Source organism: Dendrobates tinctorius, unplaced genomic scaffold (assembly GCF_039654945.1).
Source record: "Dendrobates tinctorius isolate UK_male_01 unplaced genomic scaffold, ASM3965494v1 ptg000016l, whole genome shotgun sequence".
In the NCBI taxonomy this organism is placed as follows: Eukaryota; Metazoa; Chordata; class Amphibia; order Anura; family Dendrobatidae; genus Dendrobates; species Dendrobates tinctorius.
This window is the reverse complement of record NW_027361684.1, coordinates 87,360,002-87,373,316: the sequence shown is the minus strand read 5'-3', so window position 1 is coordinate 87,373,316 and position 13,315 is coordinate 87,360,002. Positions and strand designations below refer to the sequence as shown.

General features: G+C 46.3%; 1 protein-coding gene across 1 annotated transcript in view; it reads right to left on the bottom strand.

The window, feature by feature from the left end:
* Positions 1-13,315, bottom strand: part of RPGR (retinitis pigmentosa GTPase regulator) — a 130,846-nt gene that overhangs the window by 40,803 nt on the left and 76,728 nt on the right. The gene's annotated exons all lie outside the window — the stretch shown is intronic.

Below are 13,315 nucleotides of genomic sequence, written 5' to 3'. Positions count from 1 at the left end.
CAGGTACAGCAGAATGTGAAACCCATTTATTTTTGTGATTTTTCTCAAGTTTAAACCATAATGTCTTGGTCTCCTCACATGTGAATGGCAATTAGGATTTACTACAGTTTAAAGTGCACCTGTCACCTGTTTTGGCTGGTATAAGATGTGGCCACTGCCTTTCAGGGCTTATCTACAGCATTCTACAGGTTGGGCCTTGTATATGGATATACCTAAATAAAATGGGAATGGTTGGTGATATCAACTTCCTGTTTGTGGCACATTAGTATATGGGATGGGGAAACTTTTCAAGATGGGTGGAGACCATGGCGGCCATTTTGAAGTCAGCCATTTTGGATCCAACTTTATTTTTTCCAATGGGAAGGTCATGTGACACATCAAACTTATAGAGAATTTCACAAGAAAAACAATGGTGTGCTTGGTTTTAATGTAACTTTATTCTTTCATGAGTTATTTACAAGTTTCTCTTTGTTTACAGCCATTGACATGTTGCAGAGGTTAACACGTGAGGAGCGGATAGAAATTGCGTTGATGTCTGGTTAACGCAGTACCCAGGTAATTGCAGCAGATTTCAATGCAAGACACCTTACGCATGAAAACTGTCACCATTCCCATTTTATTTAGGTGTATCCATATAAATGGCCCCCCAAAAAATTTGCCTCATCACTGAACATAATGTTCTGTAGAAACTGAGGGTCCTGTTCCAATTTCCGATTTGCCCATTCTGCAAATTCAGTGCGCCGATCTGGGTCATCTTCGTTGAGATGCTGCAGCAGCTGGATTTTGTAAGGGTGCCATTTGTGAGTAGCTAATATCCGCCAAAGGGATGTTCGACTGATGCCAGATCGGCACCCTGAATTTGCAGAATTTGTAGATAAGCCCCCGGTCCGAACTGGAAGATAAGAAAAATAACTTACTATACTCACCTGCAGGGTGGTCCGGTCTGATGGGTGTCGCAGGTCCGGATCCGGCGCCACCCATCTTCTTGCGATGCCGCCCTCCTGTTGCGTCATCACTTCCGGCATCCCACTTCTGGGCAGGCGTACTTCTCTGCCCTGTTGAGGGCAGAGCAAAGTACTGCGGTTCGCAGGCGCTGGGCCTCTCTGACATTTCCCGGCACCTGCCCACTGCAGTACTTTGCTCTGCCCTCAACAGGGCAGAGAAGTACGTCTGTGCGGAAGTGCGATGACAGGAGCGAGGAAGCAAGCAGGAGGGCGGAATTGCAAGAAGATGGGAGGCGCCGGACCCGGACATGCGACACCCATCAGACCAGACCACATCGGACCGCCCCCCCCCCCCAGGTGAATATAATAAAACTTACTTTTCTTATCTGTCAGGTCGGACCGGGGGCTTATCTACAGCATTATTGAATGCTGTAGATAAGCCCCGAAAGGCAGAGGCCACATCTTATAGTGGTCAAAACAGATAACAGGGTCCCTTTAATGAAATTATTGATGTGTAAAATTAACATTGCCTGACCAATGTGTGAAATTGAGCAATGCCTGACCAACTCAATGGCATGACCAATGTGTGAAAGTAAACAGTGTCTGCCCTACAAAATGCACTGCCAATGTCTTAGGTAAACTATTCCAGACCAATTCAACTCCCCCCTATGTTGTTACATTTGTAATTACCGATATCCATTTTTTCATAAATATTTTTGTTCAGAATAGTCACTATTTTATCATACACAAAAATCTTTTTCCACTAAATAATTTGATCAATTTGCCCTTTTTTCCAAAAATGTTTTATGGTTTCACATCTGTCTTGCATTGTTTATAATTGTATGGTGGAAGCAAAGCTAAACTTTGAGATCCTGAAAAACGCAGCAGAAAATCCAGAAAAACCTGCTTTTTGTCTGCAGCTTTTTAACTGCTAAGGGTACCGTTACACCTAGCGATGCACCAGCGATCCCGACTAGCGATATGACGCGGTCAGGATCGCTGGTGCATCGCTAGGTGGTCGCTAGTGAGCTGCCACACAGGCAGATCTCACCAGCGACATCGCTGGGGACAGGGATCGCTACTTACCTGTCAGACGCGGCGATCCTGCGTCCTCCCGCCCGGCTCCACGCGTCGCTCGTCGGCGCCACAGGAAGCGCCGCAGGAAGTGACCGACGAGGAATGGTCCAGGAGCTTCTCGCGCGATCAGCGATAACCAGCGGGGGAGCCGGTCGGAGGTAAGTATCACATGCACGATATCGCTAGCAATATCGCTGCAACGTCACAAAATCGGTGACTTTACAGCGATATTGCTAGCGATATCGCAGTGTGTAACGGGGGCTTAAGAGATCAGATTTTGGCTGCAGGATAAAACATAGCCTTGAGGTGGCCATAAAACCTTCAAAAACTCATCAGGTGATGGCTTTTCTTCCTGAACTACTGCTTTACCCCAATACGCATGCACACTCACGCATACAAGGATGCATGGGTTTGCAATGAGGGGAAGGTAATAAGCTGTTACCAAATACATCTCACAGAGACTTATCTCCCTTCAGAAAAAGGATCAAGCATGTTCAAATTTAATATGCCCTGTCATTTTCATCCCCTGACCAATGCAGACTGAATTAGACAGAAGGTCAATCAATTTGAAATTGGGTCTGGTCTAGACGCTGATCTGTATATACAACCAATAGGAGACTCCGGTTAAACATAACAGCCATGGATTCAAGGGAAAAGTTGCGTTATCATGCAATATATGTTTGGTAAGCCCCTTCTGCCTGAATTTCTAGAACAGACCTTGTATTCTGTTCCAGCAAATGGCTGAATCTTTATAGTTATTTTAGCCACTTAAAGGGAATCTGTCACCTATTTTTTCGTCTATCAGCTGCCGGAACTGCCATCAGGGGCTTATCTACAGCATTCTGTAATGCTGTAGATAAGCCCCCGATGTAACCTGAAAGATAAGAAAAACGAGTTATTTTATACTCACCCAGGGGCGGTCCGGGTCCAGTTTTGGTCCGATGGGTGTCGTGGTCCGGTCCGGCGCCTCCCATCTTCTAACAGTGACGTCCTCTTCTTTGCTTCCCATCGCGGCTCCTGCACAGGTGCACTGCTCTGTCCTGTTGAGGGCAGAGCAAGGTCCGGCACCTGCGCATTGCAGGACTCTGCTCTGCCCTCAACAGGGCAGAGCAGTGTGCCTGCGCAGGTGCCGCGACGGGAAGCAAAGAAGAGGATGTCATCGTTAGAAGATGGGAGGCGCCAGACCGGACTGCGACACCCATCGGGCCAAAACCGGACCCGGACCGCCCCTGGGTGAGTATAATATAACTCGTTTTTCTTCTCTTTCAGGTTACATTGGGGGCTTATCTACAGCATTACAGAATGATGGCGGTGCCAGCAGCTGATAGTCGAAAAAATAGGTGACAGATTCCCTTTAATACGTGCAATCAGGGCATACTGCACAAAAATAATAGGGCAGATAGAAAAAGGCAACTACATAGAAACATGAAATCACAGAGAACATCCAAACAAATGCAAGGAGATGCATTGTCACAAGCTGCTGACACCAAAGAGTTAACTACAACACACAATGATAGTCCTCATATCAAAATACTATATATATTTTTTTTTTTACAAAAACAACATTAAAATCTGATCTCTGATTCAATACATGATAACATTCCCTAGGGACATGAATCTAGAAATTATGTGCACAGATGGATTCACAGCATGGAATATCTCTGTACAACGACCAAGAAACACAATCTAGAGGAAGCCTAATGTAATTGAATACATAAGTGAGAGACTGTATGAAAGGAACTGTACTGATAAACTCAACCGACTCAGATTTCCTAAATGGAAGCAATACAATGCTGAACTCTGACAATACAAAATATACACATATTTTTTTATTATTATTAAATGGGTTTTCGCACGAAAAAAGTAAAATTTAAACAGTAGATTTTGTTGTAATAATAATAATAATAATAATAATAATAATAATAATAATAAGTAGGGATGAGCTTTCCGATATTGAAATATTGGAAATCGGCCCGATATTTGCGATATCGGAATTCCGATTCTGATATTTTTTTCACATCGGAAATCGGAAATCCCATAATCCTTCAGCCTCTGAGCGCTCCGTGGAGCCAATCAGGAGCTGAAGAATTGCTGACAACATTGTGTAACTCCCCTAAGCTTGGTGGGAGGCATCCAAACTTGCTAGCTAGGGGCTGCGCTGCAATTGGCTGGCTGGATGGTGTGATCAGGCAGTATAAAAGGCTGCGCCTGCCATTTTAGCCTCACTCTACTGTGAAAGCAGATAGGGATAGGTTGCTGTTGGAGATAGGGAGAGATCTCGGATCTAATAGCGATAGAAATTGTTTTTCAGCGACTGTAGCAGTCCTCGTGTGTTACAGAAGCAGTCTTTTTCCTCACTGACCCCGCTCAGTTTCATTTTTTGTGCTGTGCAGGCTCTCAGTGAGGTGCTTAGTGAGACAGTGCAGAGCACATTCACTGCAGCTGCTGCAGCTCCTCTTGCTGCAGCACTGTGTGGTGTGTGTCTCACTGCCTTTTCTTTTCATCCCTTAAATCCCCTTCCCCTATTTTCTCCTAAAAGTTAAACACTATATAGGGATTGTGCTGTGAGGGACCCAAACAACCTCTGTGGCTGGTGCCACACAGCACCTGGCCCAGTCCCGGAGAATCCATTTTTTTTTGTATCACAACAGTGTAATTTACTGCGCTGTGACATCCGACCGTAACGTATACACCAATACCACAAACACACGTTACTCTTTGTATAGGCCACACTATATTCAAATAAAGTGTAGCAGACACACCATCATCATACATTGCCATTAGTGTTTCTTATACCTGTTTGTAGTCCTACAGGAATAAGCACACTAATTCCTAATAATTACTTTCTTGCCGTTCTGAATCCATCGATAGAGATGAAGAAGGCAGGGAGTAAGGGACGTCCCCGCGGCGGCCGCGGAAGAGGTGCATCAGCAGCTAGACATGGTGCACATCCAGAGCAAGCAGCAGGCCCAAGTCACTCAGCACCTACTTTCACCCGGCAGCAGTCATTTATGCGCAGCTTGTTAGGAGCACAGGGCCATAGGCTGATAAGAGAGGATCAAGTAGAAACCGTTGTTGGTTGGATGGCAGCTGAGGAATCCACCTCAATGAGCACAGCATCCTCCCAGGACCTCTCCACCACATCGGGTCAGGCCACTGAAGAGCAGCACTCATCTGCTTCTTCACCACTCACTAAATTGCCCAGACATTCAGAGGGCCAGGAGCCAACCTTAATCCTCTTATCAGAATCTGTTGGCTTGGAATCTGTGTGCCATCCAGACAGCATTCCTGCAGCTGAAGAAGAGGTAGTGTGCACAGATGCGCAACCACTGTGTCCGTCTGAGGAAGAAGTGGAGGGTGGGCCAGTGCCCACAGTGACCAGACCCCAGTCAGCAGATGATGATGAAACTCAGCTGCCAGTTTCTGCTGACGAAAGTGTATTGGATGACGAGGTCCTTGACCCATCATGGCATGCTGAGGGGCAGCAAGCAAGTGGGGATAGCTCAGAGGAAGAGCTTGCAGGTGTGGCGAAGCGTGGCCGTCCACGTGTGAGAGGAAGAGGGAAAAATTGGTTGTCGGCTCCCTCAACTTCAGCACCCATTAGGAGCAGGGCTCTTTTAAAGAACACAAGGGGTGCGCCCAAGAGTTGTGGTGCATGGGCCTTTTTCGACCAAGTTGCAGATGACGTTTCAGTAGTCAGATGCAAGCTTTGTCGACAAACTGTGCGGAGAGGGAAGAACGTCAGCAACCTTTATACCACCAATATGTTGATGCATGTCAGGAAGAGGCACCCTGTGGAGTGGCAGCATCAAACCCAAGATGATTCGCCACCTGCAGCTGGTTCCCCACCTTCCACCTCTTCAGCCACAGCGGCCACCTCTTACTCCAGCTCGCAAACAGCTGCTCCCGCTTCCTCGCCAGAATGCCAGGGTGCATCTGCAAGCAGTGTTGTACGGCGTCACACTGTCTGTACTTCGTCAGCATCAGCATCCCAATCGCTGGCATCATCACACTCCCAATCCAGTGTGCAGCCATCTGTCAAACAGGTGTAGGAGAAAAGGCACCCGTACTCGGCAAACCACCCACGAGCACAGGGCATGAATTCTCGCATTGCCAAACTGCTTGCAGTGGAAATGCTACCATTCTGGCTGGTGAGCAAGCCAGCCTTTATCGATATGTTGGGGTTTGCAATCCCACAATAGAGCATTCCCAGCCGCTTCTACTTCAGCAGGCAAGCCGTCCCCGCCCTGCAACAGCATGTGGAGCGCAAAATTAAGCAAGCTCTACAAAATGCAGTTATTAGCAAGTTCCACCTGACCACCGACGCGTGGACCAGTCAGCACGGCCATGGACGCTACATTTCCATCACCGCCCATTGGGTAAATGTTGTTGAGCCTGGAACTGAAGTAGACAGTGCAAGTGCGCGGGTCCTACCAACTCCACGAATTGCAGGCCTCTCCTCCGTAAAAATTGACTCCTCCTCATACTCCTCGTCAGACTCGCCTGCACCCAGACGTACAACAACCGATTTCAGCACTGCATCGGCCAAACATCAACAGGCCGTGTTGAAATTGGTTTATCTGGGTGAAGTTAGCCACACCGCAACCGAGCTGTGGAACACGCTCAAGGAGCAGAGCGACATGTGGCTTGCGCCGCTCAACCTCTAGCCAGGTATGGTGGTGTGTGACAACGGCCGAAACCTGGTCGCGGCTCTGGGCCTAGGTGGTCTGACTCACATTCCATGCCTTGCCCATGTCCTAATCTTGGTGGTGCAGAGTTTCCTTAGGAACTATCCTGACCTTAAGTAGCTGCTGGACAAAGTCAGATACGAGTGCTCTCATTTGCGGCGTTCAAGCATGGCTACATCGCGCCTTTCAGCCATGCAGCGCAGATTGGGCCTCCCCGAGCACCGAAACATTGTTGACCTCCCCACCAGGTGGAATTCGACTTTGCATATGCTGCGGAGGTTGTGTGAGCAGCAACCTGCAATTATGGAGTTGCAGCTGCAGCAGGCGCAAAGTAGGCGACACACATCTCAGCCCTCCCACTTTACAACCACAGAGTGGGCATCCATGAAGGACATATGCACCATTTTGAAGTGCTTCGAGGACTCCACTCTGATGGTGAGCACGGATGCTGCCCTACTCAGCCTGACTATTCTCCTTATATGCCTTATAGAATCATCACTTAAAGGACTAAGGGATGAGGTTTCTCTGGAGGAGGAGTATGATGAGACACTTGCACCAACCAGGCAATTTTCACCGGCCCGGTTGGTACAAAGCTCTGTGGGTGCCTCACAAAGGTCCAGGCAGGACACAGCAAGCGAGGAGGATGAGGAGGACTATGAGGATGAGCCAGAGGAGGAAAGTACACAGCGCTCTACTAGTAGTCAACAGCTAGAGCGTGGATGGGGTGATGCAGAGCAGCCAGAGCACATTCCTCCAGCTGGTGACAGCGATGCATGGCCAGTTGGCAGCCATCAGCACATGAGTGACTTCATGCTGCAGTGTCTGAGAAACGACCCACGCGTGGCTCGTATTCTCCACACAAATGACTACTGGGTGGCCACCCTCTTAGATCCACGTTACCGGGACAGCCTTCAAAGCCTAATTACACCATTGAACCAGGCGCGTAAAATGCAGGAGTACCAAGATGCACTGGTTAATTCACTCATGTACTCTTTTCCACCGCATAGCAGTGATGCGCGTGCACTAGCAGGCACCTCAGTGCGTCCTGGGCCCAGCGGAATCCGTTCAGAAGCCGGTAGCAGAAGCAGTACATCTGCTACTGACAGGTTCAGTATACCCAACCTGTTCCAATGGTTTATGAACCCGCAAACAGTTCGGGCACCATCAGCACAGACAGTGCAACGCACTAGGAGGCAACATTACCGTGACATGGTGGCACAATACCTCTCCACCCCTGTCAGTGTGTTTCAGGATGGATCTGCCCCCTTCAAGTTTTGGGTCTCCAAGTTGGATACATGGCCCGAGCTTAGCCAGTATGCCTTGGAGGTCCTGGCTTGTCCTGGTGCCAGTGTGATTTCTGAACGTGTCTTTAGTGCAGCTGGCAATGTACTAACAGACCAACGTACCAGACTATCCGCTGCAAATGTGGACCGGCTTACATTCCTAAAAATGAACCAGGCCTGGATTTCTGGTGACTTTTGCTGTCCTGGGCCAGAGTAGACAGGTTACATGCATGGTTGGTAGCAGTATGCATGCTCTGTCAGGTGCCTATGTTGCACACAGCGTCATCTGTTATGCCAGTGCTCTGGCCTCTACTACCAACATCTAGCACCTGGTTCTGTGACTGACTCTTTCACCTCATACTGTTTTCCATGGGCTCTAGTACCGCCAGCTAGTGCCCATTTCCGTGACTGCTGATTTCACAGCATGCCGTGTTTCTGGGCTCTAGTATCGCCAGCTAGTGCCCATTTCTGTGACTGCCACTTTCACAGTATGCCGTGTTTCTGGGCTCTAGTACCGCCAGCAAGTGCCCATTTCCGTGACTGCTGATTTCACAGCATGCCGTGTTTCTGGGCTCTAGTACCGCCAGCTAGTGCCCATTTCCGTGACTGCCACTTTCACAGCATGCTGTGTTTCTGGGCAACAGTAACACCAGCTGTACCTCGTTAGACCAAAGTGGAAAAAAAGGACGACAGATGCCAAACACCTATAGGCAGAAGCACAAGAGGCGGGATCCAGCCACGCCGGCTGTTTCCTGGCAGTGAAGTGCGGACACAGGTGCCTCCCCCGAGGGGTAAACCGAGTTCCAGCATCGCCAGCTGGTTCTTGGGAGTGCCCAAGGACACGGGTACCTCCTGCTCCAAACCGTGTTTCGACAACACTCGCCGTTACACGGTTGTGTCCGCCGTACTGTTCCATGCCCCCGCCGTACAACATTCCGGCTCAGTTTGCTGTTATCCGTGGTGTCGGCAGTGTAGGAGCCCCCTACGTGGACTCCGGGACCTGGCGCTCAAGGCTGGTCTCGACAGTGCCAGTGGCCCTCCTCCTCCCCTGCTGCGACTGGGGAGTAAAGAAGACTGTGTCCGGTTTGCGGGGGCAAATGTGGCTCATGCACCTTCTGCCGAGAAGACATTACTCCGGTAGAAGACCAAAGACAGGAAGACAGATGCAGAAGACCCAAGGCAAGAAGACAGATGGAGATGTCTCCGGACTCCTGTCTTTTTGCTCTTGAACTTGCGTCTTTGTGGGGTTTTTTTGGGCTTCTCGGCAGTGCTTTTGGCTTATGTCACTACTACATTGTGGTATCCGGGCTACAGTAATGTCAGCTGTTGCCCAGTACAGCCACTGGCACTTTTACCTTCTGCTGCTTATCTGGGTTCCAGTAACGTCAGCTGGTTCTCAGTAGAGTCAATGGCTTAGGTCCCTCCTTTGTGGTATCCAAGTTCCAGTAATGTCTGCTGGTCCTTGGTAGTGCATTCTGGCACAGGTTACCTCCTGTTTAGTCATCGGCCTCCGGTAACGTCAGCTGGTGCCCATTAGTTCCATTGGCTCTTATGCTGATTTCTGCTGCCTATACGGGTTCCAGACTCACCAGCTGGTTCTCTGAAGTTCCTGTGCCTACTGTTACTTCTGCGTATTTCCTCTGGGTTTGGGACATTCTGCGACCAGCCAATAGCAGGATAACCATAGACAGAGGTTTAGGAAGCAGTAGGAGCAGATGTACATGAACCAAAAGCAGAATATCAATATGTAGAATTACTGAATAACAGTAATATAATCAGCAGAAGAAGACTAAGCATGGTTTAAAGGGAATGTATCCGTTCCTCCACGTGGTGCTCCAGGAAACTCCTTGCAAACCAATGTGAGCTGAACGCGGACACATGTCAGTCAAAGGGCATATTGACACCACCACCGGCAGTTTTCATTTAATAATGTAAAATCACTAACCCTAACTATTCCTAACCGTTACCCTAACCCTTACCCTACTAACCATAAACCCTAACCCTACCCCAACTAATCCTAACCCAAAGAAAAAACACCGCTGTTAAGAAGATGGCGACCAGTTTTCCTGCTACAGCTTTCGCTCTGTGCATTTTTACAGCGATTTTTTTTGCTCCTCTGCCTCTGCAAACTCCTTCCCATTATCCTGAGGTGTTTCCCCTCCATTTTATCCATTATATAGCACTGTAGTGGTCATTTTGTAATTCCGATTTTTTTCTCCCATTGACTTGCATTGATATCGGAAATCGGAAATTCCGATATCCGATATTTTTTCAATATCCGAAATCGGAATTCCGATACGATATCGGGGAATATAGCTCATCCCTAATAATAAGTTCTACAATTTCATGTAAAAAAAAAAAGGTCCTGTGCCGAGATAATCCTATAAATGTGCCCCTGCTGTGTACTGGCCGTACAGAAACACGGTCTGATCATACGACATTATACCAGGAGAGGAAGCAAAAGAGTATACAGACAAACATGTATAAAAACAAGAAAGGAAATGTCTTATTTATTTCCTGATTTTTTTTTTTTTAGGAGGGAATAGAAATAGACTCCGACTTTTTGTCATTGTTTTCTGCATTCTGTACACAGCTTGTTACCCATTCCAAATACATTTTACGCTTCAGTACTTTACACAATAAAAACATTTATAAAAAAAATAAAAATTAAAAACTGTGCTGCTGCATACCGAGATTCACTGAAGTATTTGTACGAGAGATTCTTTTGTTTTGAAGATTCTACTTCTATCATTTTGGGGTACATGTACATAATTTATTAATTTTGGAGGAATGTAAAAAAAACTGCAATTTTTTTTATTGTTCAAAACCTACAGAATTGGGCAGAAGCCACTGACCCAAAGCCAATCCAAGTATACTGCTTGTATATACAGGTGCATCTCACAAAATTAGAATATCATCAAAAATTTATTTCAGTTCTTCAATATAAAAAATGAATCTCATATTATATAGAGTCATTACAAATAGAGGGATCTATTTCAAGTGTTTATTTCTGTTAATGTAGATGATTATGGCTTACAGCCAATGAAAACCCAAAAGTCATTATCTCAGTAAAATAGAATACTGTATAACACCAGCTTGAAAAAAAGATTTTAAAATCCGAAACGTTGGCCTACTGAAATGTATATTCAGTAAATGCACTCAATACTTGGTCGGGGCTCCTTTTCCATCAATTACTGTATCAATGCGGTGTGGCATGGAGACGATCAGCTTGTGACACTGCTGAGGTGTTATGGAAGCCCAGGTTGCTTTGATAGCGGCCTTCAGCTCGTCTTCATTGTTGGGTCTGGTGTCTCTCATCTTCCTCTTTAGTTTGCTGGCCAATCAAGCACAGTGATACTGTTGTTTTTACACCAGGTATTGGTACTTTTGGCAGTGTGGACAGGTGCCAAGTCCTGCTGGAGAATGAAATTTCAATCTCCAAAAAGCTTGTCGGCAGAGGGAAGCATAAAGTGATTTAAAATTTCCTGGTAGACAGCTGCACTGACTTTGGTCTTGATAAAACACTGTGGACCTTCACCAGCAGATGACATGGCTCCCCAAACCATCACTAATTGTGGATACTTCACATTAGACCTTGGAAATCAAGGTCCCAGAGTCTGGAGGAAGAGTGGAGAGGCCACAACCCAAGTTGCTTGAGGTCTAGTGTGAAGTTTCCACAATCAGTGAAGGTTTGGGGAGCCATGTCATCTGCTGGTATACTTATGTGGAAAGGGACTGCAAAGTAAATGAAGCATGTAATGGATGAGCCCTTCCTGATGCATCCACATAAGAAGACCACACAGGGACAAAAGATATCAAATAGTAAACATAATAAGACTGGATCAAACAATCCACATCACCTCAGATGTTTATGCCTGACACACGTTTCGACACAGCTTCATCAGGGGGCAAATACAGTGTCCCCACCTAGTTTTTTTTTTAACTCCATGCACCGTGCAGGATTATGACAGATATATCTATTACAGAATAATAATTAGTACTCATCTGTGACAGACCTACTGTTTCATAAAAAAAACAAAAAATATGGCTCGCAAACCTTTAGACAAGGTGATTTTCCATTTTTTTCCTCTCCTTTTCCAAGAGCTATAACCTTTTTATTTCAATCAATATGGCTGTGTGAGTGCTTGTTTTTGCAGGACGAGTTTTAATTTTGAAAAAAATCATTCAATCAGTACTGGAAAACAGAAAAAAAAATTCCAATTGCATTGAAATTGCAAAAAAGTGCAGTTCCACAATTGTTTTTTGGATGTTTACTGTAGTCTTTATTTTTTTTTTTATTTAAGAAAGAAGGGGCGGAAGAAACCTTCCAAAACAACAACTCAAGGTCATGGTGTAAAATTGCTTTATTAATTTACAGGGCAAGGAACAATAAAACATGCTAAAACACTGGTGACTTGTCAGAAAGACATCAGGACACAATGGACCATATTTGCTGCTTATATTATAATAGTCCTGGGACATATAGAGAGGGCGCAGGTAGGTACTCAATAAACCGCCATACCATTGACCATTTTAATTGAGCCTGCAGCTACAAAATACATATAGGTCATAACATACCGGGCGCATACACCCACATTGTAACAATAGATTTCCCAAATTTACCTGATAAGCGCAAGTGCGAGCAGACAAGTAGAGGGTCCAGGTGTCCGCCTTATTGAGTACCTACCTGCGCCCTCTCTATCACTATTGTGGGATACTGTTTACAATTTGTATGGCATGCTATTATTTGTCGCATCCCACTTGATATTTATACCTATGTGTGCTACCTTCTCTGTCTCTCTTTTTTTTTATTTAAGCGGAAACTCGGAAATTAAAAAGAAAAAAATTGTCTGTTTCCCAGAGACCCATAACATTTTCATTTTTCGGGATATGGGGTTGTGTGAGGGCTTATTTTTTGTGTACAGCCCAACACACAGGATCTCTATGCATGTGCTGTGACTGTAACACAACCGCAGCAGCAGCGCGGATCAACTGTTCAGCTGATGTGATCCAGGAAGCCGGGTTCCCTCTGCAGCTTATTCAGCAAGCGCTATACCTTGCCGAATAAAAGGGAACTCGAACATATTCACTCAACTGTAGACACAAGTTGTGAAGGAGAGAATGGCTAAAGAAATCAATTATTAACCTTACATAAGCTAGTAATATATGTGGTGTGGCAAGATGGCGCCTACATCCTGGAACTACGCCCTGGAATCCTTGGAATGTGAGGTGGATACACTGAAGACCATATATGGAATAGACCTAGCACGGACCTAACCCAGACTTATACAATGGCTGCTGAGAAGCTGTGCAATGCCCTCTC